Genomic DNA, 22,262 nt, shown 5'->3' with positions numbered 1-22,262 from the left:
TGTCCCAGGCAGCTGCTGCCATGTGGGCACAAGCTCTGCTGCCCAGGGGGAAGAGGGTCCTGTGGTGCAGGGCTTGGCAGATGGACACAGAGCTGTTGGACCATATGAGGGTCAGAAATGAAAGCTCTGCTGTGATAAAGAACAAAAAGAAAAAGAGCTGAGCAGCACATCCTGAGTAGGAGATGATCCTGGTGTCCCAGAGGGAATTGTGCATGGCTTTGGGGACAGTGGTGCAGATGGAGCCCAGGTCGCTGAGGGCCAGGTTGAGCAGGAAGAAGAACATGGGCGTGTGCAGGTGGTGGCCGCAGGCTACGGCGCTGATGATGAGGCCGTTGCCCAGGAGGGCAGCCAGGGAGATGCCCAGCAAGAGGCAGAAGTGCAGGAGCTGCAGCTGCCGCGTGTCTGCCAATGCCAGCAGGAGGAAGCGCCTGATGGAGCTGCTGTTGGACATTTGCTGTGGCTGCACTTGGGCACCTGTTCATGGAGAAAGGGACAGTGAAGGGTTAGAGGAGATACCGGTAACCAAAATCAAAGCAATTTCCCATACACCCTCCTTTGTAACACACAGAGACATGCTCTTGTGTTGAAGAGTTCTGATGTTTTCTTTTTAAGCTCTTTCCATGTACTTCCTGGTATTCTTGGATATCAGAAACCCTCAGCATTTCTGCTGCCCTCTGGTAGAACAGAGTGATTTCCCTGAGGCAAGATAATGAGTGGAGACTGGAGGCAGATGATCTGTCACTTCATTCTGTTTGCAGTTCCTCTGGGCTTTCACTTTTCTCAGGTGGAGGATATTCACAGTCCCACGTTTCTCTTAAAAACCCCCAGGCACTGCTGAGAGCAGATGGATCCATCACAGCCCAGCTCCACATTTGTAGCCAAGGAATCACATTGCTCATTTCACCAACCCAGCAGCATTTTCAGTGTCACAAACCTCTGCCTTTCCCCATGGATCTTATCACTGAGAGATGCTCTAGGACAGGTTTGCATGCTGGGTTGAAGCTCCCAGCCTGGACTAAAATCTCAGAGGGACTTCCAAGTGTCCTTATGATGGCATTGGATGAGGGAGATGCAGCTCCTTCCCTGGCTGCACTGACAGCATTGCCCAGAGCCGGGCACTGGAGACAGTGTCACCCTGAGCCAGCTGTGCCCCCTCCAGAGACCCCAGGGCTGGGCAGCTGCTCCCAGCCCTGTGCTCTGCAGAGGGAACTGGGCCCGGGGCTGCAGAGCTGCCCCACGGCTCTGCTGCAGCTCTGCCTGCACAGGAGGGGCTGCACGCCTTGGAGCCCCGGCCCTGAGGGCAGAGGCTGGGCTGGGGCACAGGAGGGAGGGGGCTTGTTCAGAGGGAGGGGCTGCACTGGAGGGGATCCTGTGGACATCTCTGAACTCTCCCTGCCACAGCATTGCTGGGTTTTGTTTTCTCTCATTGCCTGATCTTCTCTCTGCTTGCTGGAGATTTTCCTCCTGCAGGGGTTTCCCTGTGCCTCATCTCTCCCTGCCAGCCCTCACAGACCCCAAATCTCTGTGCACTCTCCCTGGCCCTACAGAACCCTGCCTGTTTGCAGGGCACTGCCTGGGGGCAGGTTCTGTTTGCAGCTTGGAGGAAGAACAGCTCAGACTCAGCCTGATGACTCCAGCAAGGGTGATGCTGCTGCTGACCATAGGCAGAGTAGCTGAAGGCACATCAGGGATCTACTGTGAACCTATTGATCACTAAAAGGAACAGTTCAGATGTCTCAGGCACTTGTCAAAATTCATAATTGTCCTTTAATATTTATCCCCCCCTCCATGTCATTCTCCAGTATTAGGAATCTGAAGACAAAGTCTTAGGAAATGTCCTCATTTTTATCAAAATCCTTGTCTTGGAAATATTCTGGGACTGATCAGAAGCCAACAGCATATCAGAGCTTCATGAGCATTTCACCTCCCCTGCACCAGAAATACTCAGAGATGTACTCAGAGAGTCTGTAGACATTGGGATGTTGCAGCTTTAGGAGATAACTGCAGGAGCTGCAGCTGCATTGTCCTGCAGCCAGAGGTTCCTGTGCCAAGGCTGGCAGTGATTCTGCCCCAGGCACTTCTCAGCCCCTTCCCAGCCCTGCCTGATTGAAGCTCTCTGTGCCTCTGTGCTGTGCCTGGGGTGGCTGCAGGCAGTGCCCCAGCCCTGCTGGGCTGTGCACAGGAGCTGCTCCTGGCCAGAGCTGTCTCTCTGTAATGCTGCCCTTGCCAGGAGCTGCCTCTGGGCCAGGAGCCCGGCCCAGCTCAGCAGCACAGACACAGCACAAGGACTTTAATGAGCCTCTGGGGCTTTGTGCTGAGGCCCTGAACATCAGTCCCTGAGAGGGAACTGAAGAAACTTCTCCAGAACTCCAAGTCAAAATCCAACTCCAAAGTTCCTTGAACTTTTAATGGGTCCCACCGAGGTTCATAACTGAGGAAGTGTCCCCAGGCCCCAGGCAGAGCAGAGAACTGGAGGCACTGATGACAGGTGGGGACAAAGAGAAGCCAAGTCTTGCTGCCCAGGGGCACAGCAGGGTCTGTGCCACCAAGGGCTGTGAGGAGACACCTTGTCCTGAGGCACTGGGGCCTCCTGGCACAGCCCCATCCAGGCTGGGCACTGTCAACCCCTTGTCCTGCCCTCAGCATCCCCCCCTCGCCCACATCCCAGTGGCCTCAAGGATCTGCTGGAAGGAGTCCCTGAGGAGCCTTGCTCAGCAATGGCGCTGGGGGCTCCTGAATGCTCCCTGCAGGGACTGCAGGTTTTTCAAAGGACTTTGGCTTTTGCTTTGGCCTTGCAGTCTCTGAGAGCTTTGTGCAATCATAGCCTCCAATTTTCTGCTGTAATTAGTCCCTGGAGAGGCTTTGTCAGTAACAACCCTCAGTGGAGCTCATTAATGCTTCAAGGTACTTCAGTTATTTTAAGGTACTTGGTGTTTCCATTTTGATAGAGACTCCATGAGAGATTTGTGCAATCATGGCCTCAGTTATCTGCTTTAACGAGTCCCTTGAGAGCTTTGTATTGACACTCAGTGGAACTCATTAATACTTTGAGGTAATAATGGTTTTTAAGGTGCTTTGGAATTTCCTTTCCTCAATGAGGCTTCTGAGAGGTTTTTGTGCCATCTGGCCTCCAATTCTCTCCTCCAAGGAGTCATGAGGAGCATGTTTGGGGAGGGACCTCAGTGGGACTCATTCATGCTTTGAGACACTCTGGGGTTTTCTTCTGTCTTTGACTCCTGGAAAGGTTTGTGCAATCTCCTCTCAGACCTTGAGATTCAAGGGCTCAGCTCCAAATGCACCATGGGGCTCATTAGAATCAAGCAAGTCCTGACAAACCATGGTTTTGCCTTGATTTCGCTCTACTGAAGTGCAGTTCACTAGGAAGGTTTTTTTCTATTGTTATGGAGAAATATTTCAAAGAGCTTCTAATAAATCCACATTCCTGTTTTAAGGGTGTATGGTTCTATTTAGAGAAGAAATGATAGCAGCCTTCTGTGACTGATATTGACCCAGGGACTTTCCTAAGGAGCTCTGGCCTGCTCTGAGAAGCTGTGTCTTGAGATCTGACACAGTGTGGAGAGCCTTGCTCCACATTTCCAAACCCCATCCTGTCTCTTCTCACTCACCTGGCATCAGCTTAGCTTGGAGAACTGGCTGCTCTCAGGCAAAGAGGGTTTTTTTTCTTTTCTTTTAGCACTCTAAAACTCCTAAGCTCCCTGTTGAAAACAGACACCCTCCTCAAGTGTGTGCCAAGCCCAAGCTGCCACCAAGACCCCTCCAGACCTGCCTTGGGCCAGCTGTGAGGATGTGTGGAGGCCCAGAGGCCTAGCATCAGAATCTCAATCCCCCAGACATGGAGGACTGGTTCTAGATAAGAGAAATAGGCTTTCAGGTTAGGGTGAGATGCTTTCTTCTCATATTGATCTTTGCAGACACATGCTGATTTATGTTACGTTAGATTACCCCATTGGCCCATTGGCCTAATTACCCTAGTTCAACTCCTATTGCCCACATTTGTTTGGCCCTAAAATGTTCTCTCTCTGTCCCTCCATTGGCCCTAGTTTGCTGTATTCCTCCACCCTTGTTTCCTATTGGCTGACCTCAGCTCTGACCCCTCCTCTGCACCATCTTCCCCCATATCCATTGGACCCTCATCCTCAGCTCCACCCTCACTACCCCATATAAGGCCCTGTTCCCTCAGTCTACACCCTGCCTTCGTCCCTGGGGCCTGTTCAGCTGTGTAGCTCTTTGTGTACCAATAAATCCAGTTTGCTGGAGATCATATGAAGACTCATCCTGCTCATTCTGTCAGCTTTCAAAGGTAGCAGTGAGGTTTGTGCTTATGAGTGCTGGACGCTCCAAGGGCCTCAGTAGTGCCATGATGCTACACATGGCGTCTGAAGAGGAACCAGATTCCTTGAGGTCCTTGTGTCTCCAGCAGTGATCCTGCCAGCCAGACATCACTGGAAGCTGTACCCCTTCAGGTCAGCCACAACACTGAAGTGAGTTTTATCTAATCTCGCTAAAGAAGAAGTTGACAATCCCCTCAACATCTATGGGACCTGCTTCTCTGACAGCCCCACTTTGGCTGGAGATTGTGCCTGTGAGACTGAGAGTGAGTGACTGAGTGGCAAAGAGCTCCCAGGGGTTTGGGCTTCTGATTTTCTGTTCCTGTGGGTGGGCATTCCCTCTTCCACTAGGGGCAGCTATGGGAGATACTCATTCCCAAGCTGAGAAGGATGTTTTTGTTAAATTTTGGAGAGTTTTAAATTTAGAGGGGAGTTAATTTTCTGAAGGGAGTTTAAAAGGTATTGTTCATGGTTATTTGAGGAGCTTCCTGATATCTCTGTTGATTCTATCTATCAGTTATCGTTTTGGGATGCTGTTGGGGATAAGCTTTATATTTTACAAATACAAGGGGTTTTAAAAGTTGAGAAATTTTATCTGTTGTTTCATTCAATTTATGGGATCATTTAATGAATTCATGGTTCCAAACCTTTGCCCTGGTTTATTCAAACCACCCTTCACATTCCCGAACCCAGGTTCCCTGAGAACAGGATGGGAGATGGAGCCCGCCTTTCGGCACAGACAAGCCATCTGCTGTCTGCCATCTCCCCTCCTTTTCTGTCCTCTCCTCAGGGTGGTAGTGGCCATGCTGCCTTGAGATATTCCCTCACCCACATTCCTTCATTCCCTAGTTCTAATCCTCCTTCCTATAAATCACAAGATGGCAATACTCCTGTTAGAGAGGCCGCATTTTTTGATTCCCTCCCACCTTCATCCCCATTTCCCGCCTTTGCTCCAGGTGCCTCCTCTGTGTCGAGTCTCACCTTAATGTTGAATTCCACTGCCACATTAGTCCCTCCCCTATCAGCAGAAAGGTTCTCCCCAATGCGGGCTGCACCTCTCCACTTCCAGGCCCCTTGTCCAGTCCAGCCTCTTCCAGTTCCCACATCACTGGAACCGGACATGGGACCAACTAGAAGGAAGCCATTTTGGCTACCAAAGGCCTTCAACGCCAGGCATTGCCGGTCGGCACAAAGGCCTGTGCCTCTGCCAGCAGACCTGCCTCCTCCACAGAGGAAAAGAGTGATAGCTTATCTGAGAGTGAGGATGAGCCCAAGGATTCTTGGCAGAGGATGCGGAGAAAAGCTGCAAAGGAGGGGGACTGGGAGGTGGTACCCAAGATTCAGGTGGCACCTGTGCAGTATAAGTGGGGCCAAAACCTAAATGGGAATCCATAGGGAATAGATTCCCATTTAGGTTTTGGCTCCTGGGAATCCATAGGGAATAGATTCCCATTTAGGTTTTGGCCCCTGGAAATAGATAGGGAATAGATTCCCATTTAGGTTTTGGCCCCTGGGAATCCATAGGGAATAGATTCCCATTTAGGTTTTGGCCCCTGCTTATACTGCACAGGTGCAACCTGAATCTTGGATTCCCTACCTCCATAGGGAAATGAAGGACTTAGTAAAGCTGCCAAGGATTATGGGAGGGGTTCTCCCTATTTTAACAATTTGCTGGACGTGCCATTTTCTACCCACACAATGGTGCCACAAAATTTAAAATGGTGTATGAAAATTATATTGTCATCTGATGAATTTATTTTCTGGAAAGGAGTTTGGATAAATAAAGTTCATGAGTTACCAAAAGGTTATGTTGAGGAAGAAGGGCGACAATGCCTCACAATGGACCACATTACCAGGGAAGGAGACTATACTAGACTGCAGTATCAGGCTGAAGTCATGCCCCAGTCAATACTGGAAGATCTCAAAGGCGCTGCACGGTCCACCCTCCTCCAAACACCTGATGCTTCTACACCCCACACTGACTTCACTTACATTCACCAGGGCTCGGATGAGAGCTATGTCAAGATCATAAAGCACCTTATGAAAGCCCTGGAAAAACAGGTAGATGATCAAAAAGTCCAGGATTATCTTATTAGCAAATTAGCTTTCTGTAATGCCAGTATTGACTGCAGAAAGGTTCTTCACAGCCTCTCCCTTGACCCTGAGCCAACCATTGCTCAGATGGTTGATGCTTGCATTTGCCAGGCGATCTCAGACTGTGACTCCAGCCTAGCCAAGGCCACCAGCCAGGGTGCAATTGAAATGCTGGTTGCAGCAAATGTGCTTCCCCACAATACAGAATGTAATAAAGGCAGTGGAAACTGTTATAACTGCAGGAAAACTGGACATGTAGCAAAAGACTATAAATACAAGAATACTGTTCTGGCTTTTTACCCAGCCCTCAGTCCCACAGCCATTACCCAAGCTGTTCTTGAAGCCAACAGCACTACCAGCCCTCAGGAAACTCCCAGCAGAGCATGAAATGACGCCAAATATGAAGTTATTCTGTCTCACCCTTCCATTGGTGAGAGATGTCCTAGGTTACAATATAAAGATGTATTCTATTCCCATCCTCAAGAGCTGTTGAAACAGGAGGGGCATTGTTTTATTCCTTATCTCCTGTTAATAGGCCCATCAATGCCTTTCTGCATGACTCAGAGATAATGCCCTCCAGGAGCCATTTCCCTTTAATGGACCACCTCATGACTCATAGAATATCAGCCCATTATGAGATACTCCACCCAGGGGGGAAGAGCTAAGCATGCCCCCCTGGATATTATCTGGGCTTTGGGACAAAACAAGCTGCCTTTCCACCGGATTCCCCAGAGCAACAGCTGCCATTTCCACTGGATTTTCAGAGGTAGGCTACACCCTACTACAGGATCGCTGCTCCAGCATAACCACATCTGCCACTCCAGGAGGACTGCAGCCACCATTCCAACTGGACTGCTACCAACACCCTGACCAACAGAGTGACAGGTTATATTCTGACTTTATCGGTGTTTTTTTATTTTGTATTATTGCATTATTTTTTTTCCTAATAAATTGTATTTCTGACTTTGAGTCTCTCTCTGGTTTTATTTTCAAATCAGAGCAAATGGAAAAGCCTGAGTGGGTTTCCTGAAAAACAAACCCACCTCAGAAACCACCTGCTCAGTCCAGGCTGCCTGGAATGATGTCACCCTTCTAAAAGGGACAGTGTGAGCATAAATGATCTCTGGGAGCAGAATTCTCTGAGTCTTGCAGCTGAATTCTGTGTCCCTGTCCTTTCCCTGGATCTGTGTTGCAGATGAAGCTACTGGTGCCATCCTCACCTTTTACCTCTCTCTTGAATGCAAACAGATGTTCCCAGGTGTATTAAGCACGATTTTTCCAAGTTGCTACAAAACTTTTGTGTTCCTCATGGAACGAAGGGGCCATTTTGACACTGAGGAGGTGACGTGGAAGCAAGGAGTCAGTTGTGACCCATGGAACCAAGGGGCCATTGTGACACAGCAGGGCCACGTGGATCCAGTGGTCCATTGATACACTGTGGATCCAAGGAGACAATAGAGACACCCCCAGAACCTGATGGAACCAAAGAGTCCATGGTGACCCAGCAGGGCTGCATGGAGCCAATGGTCCATGGTGGCACTGCCCATCCAAGAAGGCCATTGTGACCATGAAGAACTTCATGACACCAAATATCCATGGTGACACAGCTGGGCATCATGGGAATCAAGGAACGGCTGTTTGCGGTATGGAAACTCATGGAACCAGGAGCCGTTGTGGCACTGCAGAACCAACAGAGCTGCTGGACCTTGTCCCCTGGCCCTGCAGAGCTCCTTGGGAGGCACAGCAGGAGCAGCACCCTGGGAGCCTCAGGAATGCCCCTCTGGGATCCATGGCACACACTCCCAGGGGCGGGAATTCCAGTTCCCAGGCAGGAAAACATGTTCCTGCCCTGGAAGGCCAAGCTCCTAAGAAGGAGAAAAAGGCCAAGTGGAGCAAGATCTTACAGTGACATTTCACTGCCAGCCTTCATAGCTTCACCCGTGGTTGTTGTAGCTCCTGGATTGGGAAATAAATCAGGGCAGGATCTTTGGTGGGAGCTGCCCATGGTCAAGAGAGACACTGAGAGAGAAACAGAGCAGGCAAAGAAAGGAAGGAGAGAAAGAAGGGCACAAACACAATCAGCTGCGAAGGTGGCACTCTGAAAAACAAACTGGAACTGACAAAAAATGAATGGGACAGAAGTCAGTAATTCTGAAAGTTTTATTTACTATCAAAATACAGGCCACACATCCAGCCCCACACAATCTCAATCCCACACCCTCAAATTTGGATGCTACTTCTCCCAATCTCCTTCCAACCCCATCTCACCCTGGACATTGTGGAATCAAGTAGATTTGTCATGGACTGAGTTTTTCTTAGGTGGGAATAAGGCATTTTGACATGGATTGGTCAATTTTGGGGTAAAATGGAGGTGTTTTCAATGGGATTGAATTGTTTTGAGGTGACAGACCAATCTATCTGGAATTCTGGAGTGCAAAGATATGGAGAACACTTGCTGAAATCCCCCAAGAACCCACAAATCCTACAGAACAAATGTTCACAAACCATAAATTCCACCTCAAATACCTGTTAAATGCTGGGACTTTAGACATCCTTGATCAATTACTTTCATTTTAGTCCTATTTTAAGTGGTTTTAAGTGATAAAGACAAATCAGAAGAAAATTAGGGCCAAAAGGATAACCAGCCAGGTGTCCTCCCAACATGGATCACTGGGAATGTGGGTCACCAGTGTTCTGAACAATGTGGGTCCTCCCATGGGGATGAAGCTGCACCAGTGCACAAAGCTCCTCCTGCAGTTGGAGCACACACAGGGCTTCCCTTACCGGTGCCTGCGTTGGTGTCGGGTCAAGGTAGAGCTGTGTGAGAAGCTCTTCCCACACTGGGGACACTCGTAGGGCCTCTCCCCGGTGTGGATGCGCTGGTGGTTGATGAGGTGGGAGTTACGTCGGAATCCCTTCCCACAGTCAGGGCAGCGGAAGGGCCTCTCCTCAGTGTGAATCCGCTCATGCAGGATGAGATTGGAGCTGCTCCGAAATCTCTTCCCACACTGGGGACACTTGTAGGGCCTCTCCCCAGTGTGGATGCGTTGGTGCCTGATGAGTTCTGAGCTGCAGCTGAAGCCCTTCCCACATTCCTCACACTCGTAGGGCCATTGCCCGTTGTGGATCATCTGGTGGCGCATCAGAGTGCTGCTCTTGCTGAAGCTCTTCCCACACTCCAAGCACTTGTAGGGCTTCTCCCCATCGTGAAGCTGCTCATGCACCACCAGCTCCGAGCCCTGGCTGAAGCTCTGTCGACCTTCCTGGCCCAGGGTGGGTCTTTCCTCCTCAGAGCACCCTGGGCTGGGTTTGGAGCCCCTCCTCCTGAGGGATCTCTGTGACTTTTCCTCTCTGTTGGATTCTTCTGCCATGGAGCTGCTCAAAACAGCCTCTTCCATGAGGTTCTGCTGTGGGGATTTTTCCTTCCAGGTCTCCATCCGCAGCTCCTGCTCTGGGGGAGGAAGGACAAAGAGAGGATGAGATGTGCCTGTGTACCAGAGGGAAGGGGAAGGAGATCTCCCCAGTGCTTCCCCGGCAGGATGGCATGGGCAGTGGGGTTGTCCTGCAGCCGGGGGCTCTGTTAGGCTGAGAGATGGAGCAGGAGAGAGGGGGAACAGGTCAGGGACACTGACTTCCTCCTCACCCGCCTGGGTATCCTGGGGCATTGTCTCAGCAGGTGTCTGCTAAGGAAGGCAGGAGCCTCCCTTGAAGTGGAAAATGTAAACAACCTCCCTCCGAACTGTTATAATTTTGAAATTATGGGGCTCTAAGGCAACAGATATGGGAATGGGAATAACAGTTATTTAGCAGGAAAATTAACGCAATAGTAATAATATAAACGCAATAATACGAAGAAAAAATATTGACAGATTTAGAATACGACCTGACACCGTATGGGTTACGGTGGCGGTGGCAGTCCCAATAAACGGTGGCTGTATTCCTCCTGCAGTGACAGGTGTGGCTCTGTTGAAGCAGGGATCCTGTAGGAGGGTGGAGTTTTCCTCTGAAGATCCACTGGTGGTGGTGTTGGGCCTGGTCTTCCTCCGGGAATCCAGTGGAAAAGGCTGACTCTGGTCTTCCAGCCCTCTGATTATATCCAGGTAGGAATGCTTGGCTCCTCCCTCTGGGCGGAGCTTCTCACAATGGGATGATGGAATTTTATCAGTCATGCAGTGGCACTCAATGGCCCATTAACAGAAGATATCTCCTGGGAGGGAGGATGGGTTGTGGAAGAGATAAAGAAAACTGCCCAATTCACAGAAGGTAACTGCCCCATCAGATAGGAATAGAATACACGCCCCATGTCCAACCTAAGACAGCTGGGAAATGCTTTGCAGTATTCTGTGTCTTTGTGTCTGTGTTCATGTGTATTTTACACTCAAAGTCCCCCAAATTTCCAAGAGGTTTTCCCTGGGGTGTTGTCTTGTCCCTGTGTCCCTCTGCACCTCCCTGTGTCACTCTGTCACTGTCACCTCCACACATCTCTGAGCCCACTGGCACCTCCCAGGTTTGCACTGAATCCCTCCCTCCTGCCCTCCAGCACCAGCAATGCCCATGGCAGGGAGCTCAGAGCAGGAGCAGCCAGGCCAGGGCTAAAGCCAGGATCAGGAGTGCCTGGCAGAGGCAGGAGGAATCCCCCATTCCAGGCGGTGCAAGGGGGGCACCCGTGTCCCCTCCCAGCTCCAGGGCTACAGACCAGGGGGGAGATGCCTCAGCTGCCTCAGCTGGATAGCTTCCCTCAGCCCTTGGCCTGGGAAGTCTCTGGCTGGAGCACAACCTCTAGAGGAGAATTCCCACAAGGAAGAGAAAAGACAGGAATTGTTTCTTCCCTTTCTCTCATCACTGCCCCTTGTGCTGATTTTCTTGTCATCTCTTGGCAAAACCAACAAAAACGCATCTGGAATGAGGTGTTTCCCAGGGTCAGTTCCTAAACAGGGCCAAAGGAAGGTTTTCTGCCGGGGAAAAAGTGACAAATGTGGGATTTGTTCAGACAGTTGAAAACATGACAGTTTCTAAGCACTGGAAATCCAGAGACTATAAAAGCCAGAGTTTGCAGTTGTAATGGTCCATTGTCCTCCCTCTTCCCACTGCTGATTTGTCCCATCCCAACTCCAGAGGAGCAGATTATGGAAAGAAGACCTGCAAGGACTGTTGGAGGCCTAATCCCAGAGACTGGAAGAGAGAGGGAAATCAGGAAAAGATTTCCAGTTGTTTTCTTACCATATTGACCACAAATAGCTGTGTAGTCCATGGGCAATATCCAGATGAGGAGGCACGTTCCTGGTTTTTAATGCCAAATTGCAGTACTTTGGAACATCTTTCTGGATGAGAACAAACCACAGGCCAAAAATTGACCCACTTCAGTTCCCAAATCAGAAATCATTCAACTTCTACCAAGATGTGTTTCTCTGCAGGTGTCCCAGATTGCAAGGCAAGATGGATTTTATTTGCCATCTGTATGGCAGTTTTCCTTATCTCTTCCACAACCACTCCTCCCTCCTGGGGGGACATCTGCTGATAACAGGCTATTGAATGTCACTGCATGGCTGATAAGAACTACACCATCCCATTGGGAGATGCTCTGCCCAGAGGGAAGAGCCAAGCATTCTAGCCAGATAGAACCTGGAGATTCTGGAATAGCAGCACAGCTTCTCCCCTGGATTTCCCAGAGGAACAGCAGCTGCCTCTTCTTCCACTGGATCCTCAGAGAAAGACTACACCCTTTTCTACAGGAGCCCCTGCTCTAATAGAACCACAGCTGCCCTCCTGGAGGACTGCAGCCACATTTCCAATTGGATTGCTACCAACACCCTGACCAACAGTGTCGCAGACATTTTTTCATGGAAATCCTTTCTTTGGGATTTGTTCATCTTCTGGGAAGCTGAAGCCCCAGAAGAAGAATGTAAACAATTGTTATCGGCTGGTGTGGAATGCAACAGGTGCAGCGGTGATTGGTCTTCTGTGAGTGTTTGGATTTGCTGACCACTCACAGGAGAGTTTGTCCTTGCTTTCTGCTGGACACAGAACTTTGTTATTCTTCTTTCCTATTCTATTCTTAGCTTAGCAGCCTCTGCAACTTCTCTCTTTATTCTTTTTCGTATAGTTATAATGTATTATATATCATATATCAATAAATCCAGCCTTCTGGTCATGAACCAAGATTCTCGTCCACTTCTCTCACCCTGAAGACCTCATCAGGTCGCTGTAATAAACAGAGTGTCAGGTTGTGTTGTGACTCTGCTGTAGTTGTTTTAGTTTACTGCATTGTTTATTTTATCCTTTTATTTTCTTCCCTATGAAATAACTGTTATTTCCTGCTCCCATATTTTTTGCCTGAGAGCCCCTTAGTTTAAAATTTATAGCAATCTGGAGGCAGGGAGGTTTACATACTCCATTTCATGGGAGGCTCCTGCCTTCCTTAGTAGACTCCTGTCTTTCCAAACCAAGACAGCAGGACTGAAGGCACTTTGATTCCTTTTGTCCCAAGTTTCTGCTGAGTTCACGACTTGAGATGAACTGGAATGGTTCCAACAGCAGAAAAGCAGCCACAATGAGCAGGATCAAATCCCCAGGTCACCATTAAATGCACTCAATCCACGCCTTGCACAGCCCAGCAGCAATTCCTGCCTCTGTCCCCAGCTCTGGCTCAGCCTGAGGGGCATCACTCTGGTGTGTGCAGGGCTGGCTCCTGCAGGACACAGCGCTGGGAGCTGCTCTATGTCCCACAGCTTCGGCATCTCAGGCGCCACTCCACAGCTGCGGGGCTGTGCCACCACTGTTCCATGGCTGTAGCTCCTGTGCCACCACTGTTCCATGGCTGTGGCTCCTGTGCCACCACTGTTCCATGGCTGTAGCTCCTGTGCCACCACTATTGCATGGCTGTAGTTCCTGTGCCACCACTGTTCCATGGCTGTAGCTCCTGTGCCACCACTGTTCCATGGCTGTAGCTCTCGTGCCACCACTGTTCCATGGCTGTAGCTCCTTTGCCACCACTGTTCCATGGCTGTAGCTCCTGTGCCACCACTATTGCATGGCTGTAGTTCCTGTGCCACTACCATTCCATGGCTGTAGTTCCTGTGCCACCACTGTTCCATGGCTGTAGTTCATGTGCCACCACTGTTCCATGGCTGTAGCTCCTGTGCCACCACCGTTCCATGGCTGTAGCTCCTGTGCCACCACTATTGCATGGCTGTAGCACCAGTGCCACCACTGTTCCATGGCTGTAGTTCCTGTGCCACCACTGTTCCATGGCTGTAGCTCCTGTGCCACCACTGTTCCGCCTTTTCCATGCTCACTCCACTGCTGCTCAAAAGCTGTGCTGTGCTGTTTCAGCACGGTTCCTCAGCTCCTGCACCACTGCTACTCTGCTGCTCCAACACTGCTCATCTACCACTGTTCCACTGCTCCTTCTCTGCTCCTTCCCTGCACTCCTGCTGTTCCACAGCTGCTGCTTCTGTTCTAGTGCTGCTGCCACAGCTGCAGAGTCACAGAGACGGGAACGTTTGGGCAGCAACCGCTGTGGTGTCAGAGACTGGGACAACGGGACTGCCACAGCTGTGGTGTCACAGAGAGGGTAATGTTGGGGTAGCTGCTGCTGTGGTGTCGTAAAAAGGAACACTGGGTCTGCCAGTGCAGTGTTGTCATAGAGAGGAGAACACTGGGGCTTCCACTGCTGTAGTGTCACAGAGAGGGGAATGTTGGGGCAGCCATCCTTGTGGGCTCAAAGACAGGGTAATCTTGGGGCTGCCACCGCTGTGGTGCCACAGAGAAGTCAATGTTGGGAATGCCAATGCAGTGGGATCACAGAGAGGGGAATGTTGGGGGAGTCACTGCTGTGGTGTCACAGACAGGCGAGTATTTGGCACTGCCAACTCTGTCGTGTCACAGAGAGGAAAATGCTGGGGTTGCAATTGCTTTGGTGTCATTAATGGGGGGACATTGGTATTGCCACTGCTGTCATGTCACCGAGAGGGGAACACTGAGGTTTCCACCATTGGGGTGTCACTGACAGGGAAACACTGGGGCTGCAAATGTTGAGGAGTCACAGAGAGGGGAATGTTGGAACTGCCACTGTGTTGCTGCCATAGAGAGCAGAACTTTGGCTGGCCACTTCTGCAGTGTCATAGAGAGGAGAACTTTGGGGCTGCGAACACTGTGGTATCACAGACCGGGGAAGGTTGGGGCAGCCATTGGTGTGGTGTCAGAGAGAGAGGGACCTGGGGCTTCCACAGCTGCAGTGTCACAAAGAGGGGAAAGTTGGGGCATTCACTAGGTCTCCACCAAGGCTAACAGTGAAAGCAGGGTTCTGGGGCAGGCAGCAGGGAGAGCAGATGCTGTGCTGGGTGAGCGAGGGAAGAGGATGAGTGCAGAAGGCACAGCCCACCAGGAGGCCACCAGGCAGAGCTGTGGAGCCTCCCCAGGTGAGGGTGACCTGCCCAGGGTGTGCCCTGCTGCCCCCAGGACTGTGCTGCCACCCTTGGCCGAGGTGTTTGCCCATCAGGATGTCCCCTGGTCACCCGGGGCCGTGCCGCTGCCCCGGGTGAGAGGGCGCTGTCAGCTGAGTGTGCTGTCCCCGAGCTCAGTGCTGGAGGCGCCCCGAGCAGCCTGGCTGTGTTAAATGAGCACCCTGCAGCCCCTCTGTGCCCTGCCATGGCTGCCAAGGCACCTGAAAGCACTGGCTGCTGTGCAGCTGTGCCCTCTGCTGCCCCTTGTTCTGCCCTGCTGGCAGAAACTGCCGCAACCGCCCAAGAGCAGCGCGGGTTGTCAATGGAGTGCAGTGCTGCTGATCCAGAGGGTGGAGAGATGTCATGCTGCAGAGTCACATTGAACAGGTACTCTGCCACTCTGCTGTGCCCTGCTGCCACAGCTGGAACCCCAGAAGCAGCACTTGGTAGCAGCAGGGAGGCGCTTTGCCCCTGCAGCCGCTGCAAGGCACCCAGCTGCCACCACTGTGAGACACCTTGCTCCTGCAGGACAGTGCCTGGCCATGGAGAGGGGTTTGCTGCCCCTCCACCAGGCCTGCCATACCAGCTGAGATCTCAGAAGCAGTGCCCGGCCCCTGTGAGATTCCAGCTCCTCTGTGCCATGCTGCTGCCCCTGTAGCCATCTCTGCCTGCGGTGGAACCACCTCTCTGTGCTTTGCTGGGACTGAAAGTGCCCCTACAGCTGTGCCCAGCCACGGCGAGACAGTGCCCGGCCCCGGCGGGAGAGCGCCCTGGCACAGTAAGGGGGTACCTGGCTGAGGAGCCATTCCTGGCTGCTATGGAGATGCCCGTGCCTGTTGCCAAGCTATCCCTGGCTGTGAGACTCCCAGTTGCTGTGGAACACCTGGCTACCATCAAGCCGTATCTGTTGCTCCATGTCCTGCTGTCAACTGCTGTGAAAAGGTGTCGGCCGAGTGGTTCACACGGGGGAGGTCACCAGGGGGGTTCCCTGGGCCGGTGCCCCACCTGGGCCGGCACCCAGCAGCCAGCTTAGAACTGGTGCAAACCAGGGGAATCCGACTGTTTAATTTAAACAAAGCATCACAAAGGCCTGAGGTGGGTGTTGATGCAATGTGATTTCTGCCCAGTGCTCTGAATGACAAAGTGAAGAAATTCAATGAAATGCAGGCAAGTGGCAGGAGCGACTATGACTCTCCTAAGGCAGTTTTTGAGAGTATAGTTACAAACCGGGCATTGCTGCAGAGATTGCACCTCCTCGTGGTCCTGCTGGATACCCTGTGTAATGTAACCCAGTCAATCTCTGTCCCAGCACAGAGGCAGTGGGGATGGCAAGTTCAACATCCTCCTGTTGAAATTTCATCCTCCCGAAACAAATTTACAGTAAGAGCTGTGTGGCTTTTTGCCCAAAACCTGGCTCCAGAGTATTAGGATTTAATTCCAACATCACACTGCAACATCAGAGTTTGAAAGTGGGCAAAAGATTGCTACGTCCTTGGGGGTCCACTATCATTCTTATTCTACCTCTCCTAAAATTGTGGCAAATTTACTATCCAGATCCATAAAATGGGGAACCACTTTAAAACCAAACCTCTAAATGTGACTAGGTAGCCTTGGTGTCCCAGGGTTTTAAAGTGGACAATTTGTCTCAATTTTGTAAGGGAAATTTGATGTCTTTATTTTCTAAAAAGCAGGTAGATCTCTTGTCTAAAAACTGGGTAGACCTAATGCCGAAAAGTTCACCATCAGAACCCCCCATTTTGGCAGACCATGGATTGGCTACGCTGGTGAACTTGGGGTTTTATAGATCAGAGTTTTTAGTGAATAACTTTGAATGTGTTCATTTTCCCACAAGCTGGGAGGGTTTGAGCAGGCTGCCTGAGGTCTATGAACAGCTTGCACCACGGCCAAGTGTGGGACTGAAGACCTGCCTTCTGAGGATCTGTGAATCGTTTGTGCTTGACAACTGGAAGAGAAACAGCAACTGGGAGATGGAGGGCACACCAGAAACATCATCTGCTGAGCAAGAGAACAACACCCAGCCAGTGACATCCCCAGCTCAGACAGAGAACTGCAGGGAACAGACACTGGAAGACATCCTTACTGTGACTGTTCCTGATAAACAATCCACCTTGTCCTTGCTGTGGTACCCGGGTACCAGGTGAACTGTGTGTTGGGCTTGATTGAACATCTGAGGGTAACCCATGGGAAAATGAGGGTTTGCTTTCAGTGTGCTCAATGTGAAAAAGAGAAGAGTAATTATCATAGTATTGTTTCTCACATTCCTAAATGCAGGGGAACAGCAGAAATGGCTCCAGGCAGGGAGTGGATATGTGAGGAATGCAGCATGGACTTCAAGATGAAAATTGTTCTGGGACAACACAAAAGATTGGCACATTTATTGATTAGAAATCAGGAAAGGGTTGCTTTCCCACCCAAAAGAGACTTCCAACCAAGGAGCCCACAAAAGATGCTTGACTAAAGAGAAGGAAGAACTACTGATAAGATTGGAGGCTCAGTTTGAGGGGAACAAGAACATCAATAAACTCATTGCAGGACACACATCACAAGCAAAACAGCTAAACAAAGCAAGGACAAAAGGAGATTGCTGCCCAAGAAACCAGCTGAGGATGTAGATAAAGAAACAGGGATGAGTCATCAAACCAGGAGATCACATGAGGGCCTGAGAATGGACTTGGACAAAGATCTTGGGAGCAGTCAGATGCTTGGGAGAGCAGCTGCTGGAAGGAAAACAGATCCCAAGATGAGTCACCACCCTGATAAGGATAACAACAGTTGGGAAACAGCAAGTGACAGAGGGAGAGGCAGCTGCAGACCCATTATCTCAGAACCCCCAGTGAATGGTATCAGCTGGGACAATTAACAGGCATTCAAGCACGTCCTAGATGGCCAGGAGATGCAATCAACAGTCAATCAATCAGCACAGGAGTGCTTCTGATGCTTTGAATCAATCAGCCAGATAAGAATAGCAACCAGAGATAAGGGAAAAATGGGGACCCAGGAAAAAGGCACAACAGGACCTTTTCAAAAATGGATGAAAAGAAGAGCAGTTAAGAAAGGTTATTTTCTTTTAGTCCAGGACCTGTTCCATCTAGATAGGGGAAAACTTGCTAAAATTATCCTGAATGACACAGTGTTTGTCCTGTGAAATCATACCCAACGAACATTTTTCAGTTTTAAAAGCCATATGAGAACACTTGATAGCCTTGGAAACTTCCAAACTAATGGGAAAGCTGACAATGGTGCTTTCAGAGAATTAATTACAGCAAAAGAAATTGAGAAAAATGGGCAGGAGATGAGCAAAAACTCAGCTCCCAGTTTGGGATAACTCTAAGAGACATCAAGAAGATGGACCCAGAGAACTCCTGGACCACGGAGATCTTCAGCTTATGGTTAACATCAGGAAAAATCCCAGACATGGTGAGGGGTTGCAGGACTGTTTTGCTTCCTAAGTCAACCAAACCGGAGTGCCTAAAGGAAATTAACAACTGGAGACCCATGCAGATCTGATCTTGCTAAGACTGTTCTCCAGCATTTTAACAGCCACACTGACCAAGGCTTGCCCCCTCAACCCAAGGCCAAGAGGCTTTATAAGAGCAGTGGGATGCTCTGAAAACCTGAAACTCCTGCAAATCATAATTTGGTTGACAGAAGGAGAACACAAACCCCTGGGTGTTGTATTTGTGGACATCACCAAGGCTTTTGACACCGTAAGCCAGCAGCACTATCTACATGCCCTACAGGAAAGGGAAGCAGATCCCCACATCATCAATTTGGTGAGCAAATTGATGTGTGAGCATTAATTTGTGTGAGCAAATCCATGTGCCTGCTCCCATGTTTTTTCCTGAGAGCCCCCTTAATATAAAATTTATAGTAATTTAGAGGGGTGGGGAGGGTTTACATTCTCCATTTCAGGGGAGGTTCCTGCCTTCCTTAGCAGACGCCTGTCTTTCCAAACCAAGACAGATTTTGGCGCCCAACATGAGGTTCGAGGGCACAGAAACAAAAAAGGGAATAACAGCTCTTGAGTAATCTAATTTTTGTGTGTGGCTATAGAAACCTCATTAAGTGACCATGTGGTCCAGCTTGCCCTGGTTTGGGTGGCACGTGATCATGGCTGTATTTCTCCCATTTGTAGGCCCTCATCTAAACATGGGTCCTATAACCAAGGCTTCTGTGTCTGTTATCTGGATTGTTTTATGGGTGAATAAGGTGAGGAATTAATGGATTTTTAACTTCCTCTGGAAAGCAGGCACATGGATTCACAGCTATCACACACTAACTCTATGTTTTTGGGTTACTTTATTAATGGCACCTGCTGTAAGGAAATGACACTGGGCGAAATCTTCTCCCAACCCTTTAGCCACTTCTTTGGGTCCTCCCCACCAGTTTTTGAAGGGTTCAGTTCCACTCTGAATATTAATTATATCATACAGTGGCTAGTGTTGCTGATAAGCCTGCTCTATTTAGCATTTAGAGAGAAGGGGTGACTTACTTAGATAACCACCCTGACACCTACCCCAGAACCTAACATGCCACCAGAGTCTAGGGATGCTGCTGCCCCAGAGCCTGACCCTGCCCCACAGCCCACCCCAGATACAAACCACCCAGATTGGGTGGGGGGTCTGGTGAAGGAGATGCATGAGATGGGCCAGATGCTGAAGGAATACACTTCCCCAGCTGGTGAGGAAACCTCTCCCTGCCTTGAAGAGGGAAAGTCTAATAGTGCAGCAGTGGAATCCACAGATGTTACAACTGTCCAGGTTTCCAGCTGAATTGCAAAGGCAGACACAGCCAGCAGCAGTTGCCCCTGTAGAAACAAGGAGATCTAAGATGAAAGCAGAGCACCCAGATAGGGGAGGGCGCTCACAACCCACAGGGGAGCCAGAGGTTGCAATCATCACCGAGCCCCTGACGTATGAAAGTCTCCGTAATCTGCACAAAGACATTGTACGACGGAGACGTGAGACTTATACAACCTGGCTACTTCGGGTCTGGAACCTTATGGGTACAGGCCTGCAGCTGGATAGTGGTGAGGCAAGGAATTTGGGACCCTTGCCAGGACTCAGGTATCAATCAGGTTTTTGTAAGGGAGCCAGGGTCCCTTTCCCTCTGTGAGTGGCTTTTATGAAGTGTCAGAGAGAGGTTTATTCACAGAGAAAGAATGCAGGAGCAGCACCATAGAATGCGCTGGAAGACTCTTAAAGGAAGGGATCCAACAGCTGAGAGAAGTGGCAGTATTGGAGGTGCTCTTTGGGAGGGATGGACAGCCTGATAATGACCCCGACAAAGCCAGGTGCACAGGGAGAATGTTGTGGAGCCTGGCAAATCTGGGGCCATCTCAATACACCACCTTTATTGCAACAATTAATGCCGACACCAACTGAGACACAGTGGATTCTGTGGCCAACAATCTTAGGAATTATGGAAGTATGATCAATGGACTGATGCAGGCTCATGTCTCTGCTGTGATTAAGGACCTCAAAGAAGAGATGAGTGAGGTGGTGAGGGAAGAGGTGAGGAGGACCAGTTCCCACATGGCACCAGTACAATTCACAGGCACCAGAGTCAGAGCCCAATGTTCCCCAGCTAGAGAGGGGGGTGGTACACCCCATGGGCTGACCTGTGGTTTTTTCTGCATGACCATGGGGAAGACATGGGAAGGTGGGATGGAACACCCACTTCTGTCCTGGCAGCACAGGTGCATCAGCTCAAGGAGGGAAACACAAATCAAGGGAACTCCAGTAACGTGAAGGTAGCCTCAACTTCCCATGACCGAGCTGCTGAGTATGATCTGTCAGATGCCCTGGAAGGTACCTCTACCATGTATACCCAGGGTTAGAGGGGCCCTGCCTCCAGCGAGCCCAGGCTGGCTCTTGGGAAACCTGCGGGGCTGCGCCGGGAGTGGGGAACGGCCAAGGCGTGGGTCCTGCCCACGGCTAACCCTGGTGAGCCGCTGCTCAGTGGTTCAGGATCTACTCACTGCAGCACGCAGCAGGCCAAAGAGAAGGAGGAGGCTCCTCTATTGTTAGGTTCCAAAGGCAAATGTTTATCCCAAGGGAAGGATTCAGCCTGAAAGAGTCGGCAGCACTTCTGTGCAGGGGATTTTATCGGGGTACATACAACTCAGGGGGTGGATACAAACAACTGAGCAATAAGGAATCTGCAGGGGAGGAGTGAGGGCATTCCATCAGTTGCTTGGGACTAATTAGGACAGATGAGAGGAGAGGGTAGGTCACATGGGCCAGTGGGGCTTCCAGCAATAGGGGAATTCCAAAGGGGTGGTGCAGTCAGGGGTTGGTGCAAGGCAAAAGTGACAGGGAAGGTTCAGGAATAAAGAGCTGGATTATCTTGAGAGGCAGGGAAGGAGCTGGAACAAAGGCAAATGGCATGAGGGACAGCTTTGAGGGAAGGCAAAACCTGCGGGTAAACCAACTTGGGGAAAATACGGGGTACATATAAACAAACCATTCTACCGTAGCTGATAAATAAACACAAACCGGAACACCCCAGGGAAATGGGCACAGCACCAAGCCCGTCTGAGTTGGAGAAGTGTTTGAAGAACATTGAGCAGTCACCCAAGCTTTTAGACACTCCATCAAAAGTCAAGGGTTTTGACCTCTAGGTTTACATGAGTATATACTCCTGAGTAGGACTTTAGGCAGTGTTTTCAGAAACTTGTTGTATGTCCGATCATACCCCAATTCCTTGTAGATTGTGTGGAACGTGGAATCCTTTTGTTTTCACTGCTTGTTAGGACTATCAAAAAGAATATTGGTGCTGGGTGACTCAGAGACAGCCCATGCATGTTAAGTGTAGTATGCAGGGGATAAAGAGAAGGAAAGGAGAAGTACTAATACATCCTGCTAAGACTGGAAATTTAGATAGCATGAAGAATGAATAACACAAGAAGTAAAGATGGTATTAAAAAGAGTCCACTAGAATGTAATTTAGCAGATGAGAAAGATTTGGGAGGAATCCCAGAGGGTAATTTTTCGTGTAAGGTCACCTGATGAAATACTCTTACCCAATGGTAGGCTTAGTATCAATTAGAAAGTGGTGAAATGTGACCCCCTAATGGAACGTTATGATCCATTGCTACAGTTGATGTTATTTTTAAGACAAGAAGAAAAATGAGATCCGGTGATATATGCAGACATGGCTTTTACCCTGAAGAATAAATCCGAGTGGCACAAAAAATTGTGGCTTTGATTTGGCCCCACAGGACCTGTAGTCCTAACTTTGGAAAGAGATAAGAGGCAGAAAAGAAAGAGATGTCATTCAGCATTCAGCATAGGGCAGAGATGTTTGAACATGGCTGAAATGCCCCAGGAAGATTGTGTTCTAGGTGTCCAAG

The 22,262-nt window shown here is 49.9% G+C and overlaps 1 pseudogene; it reads right to left on the bottom strand.

The window, feature by feature from the left end:
- Positions 1-9,223: 9,223 nt before the first annotated feature.
- The window catches only part of LOC131094631 (zinc finger protein 850-like), a 278,757-nt pseudogene continuing 265,718 nt past the window's right edge, over positions 9,224-22,262 (bottom strand).

The sequence above is a fragment of the Melospiza georgiana genome, chromosome 30 (assembly GCF_028018845.1).
Source record: "Melospiza georgiana isolate bMelGeo1 chromosome 30, bMelGeo1.pri, whole genome shotgun sequence".
Classification (NCBI taxonomy): Eukaryota; Metazoa; Chordata; class Aves; order Passeriformes; family Passerellidae; genus Melospiza; species Melospiza georgiana.
Note: the sequence above shows the minus strand (reverse complement) of the source record. Positions and strands in the feature narration are given on the sequence as shown.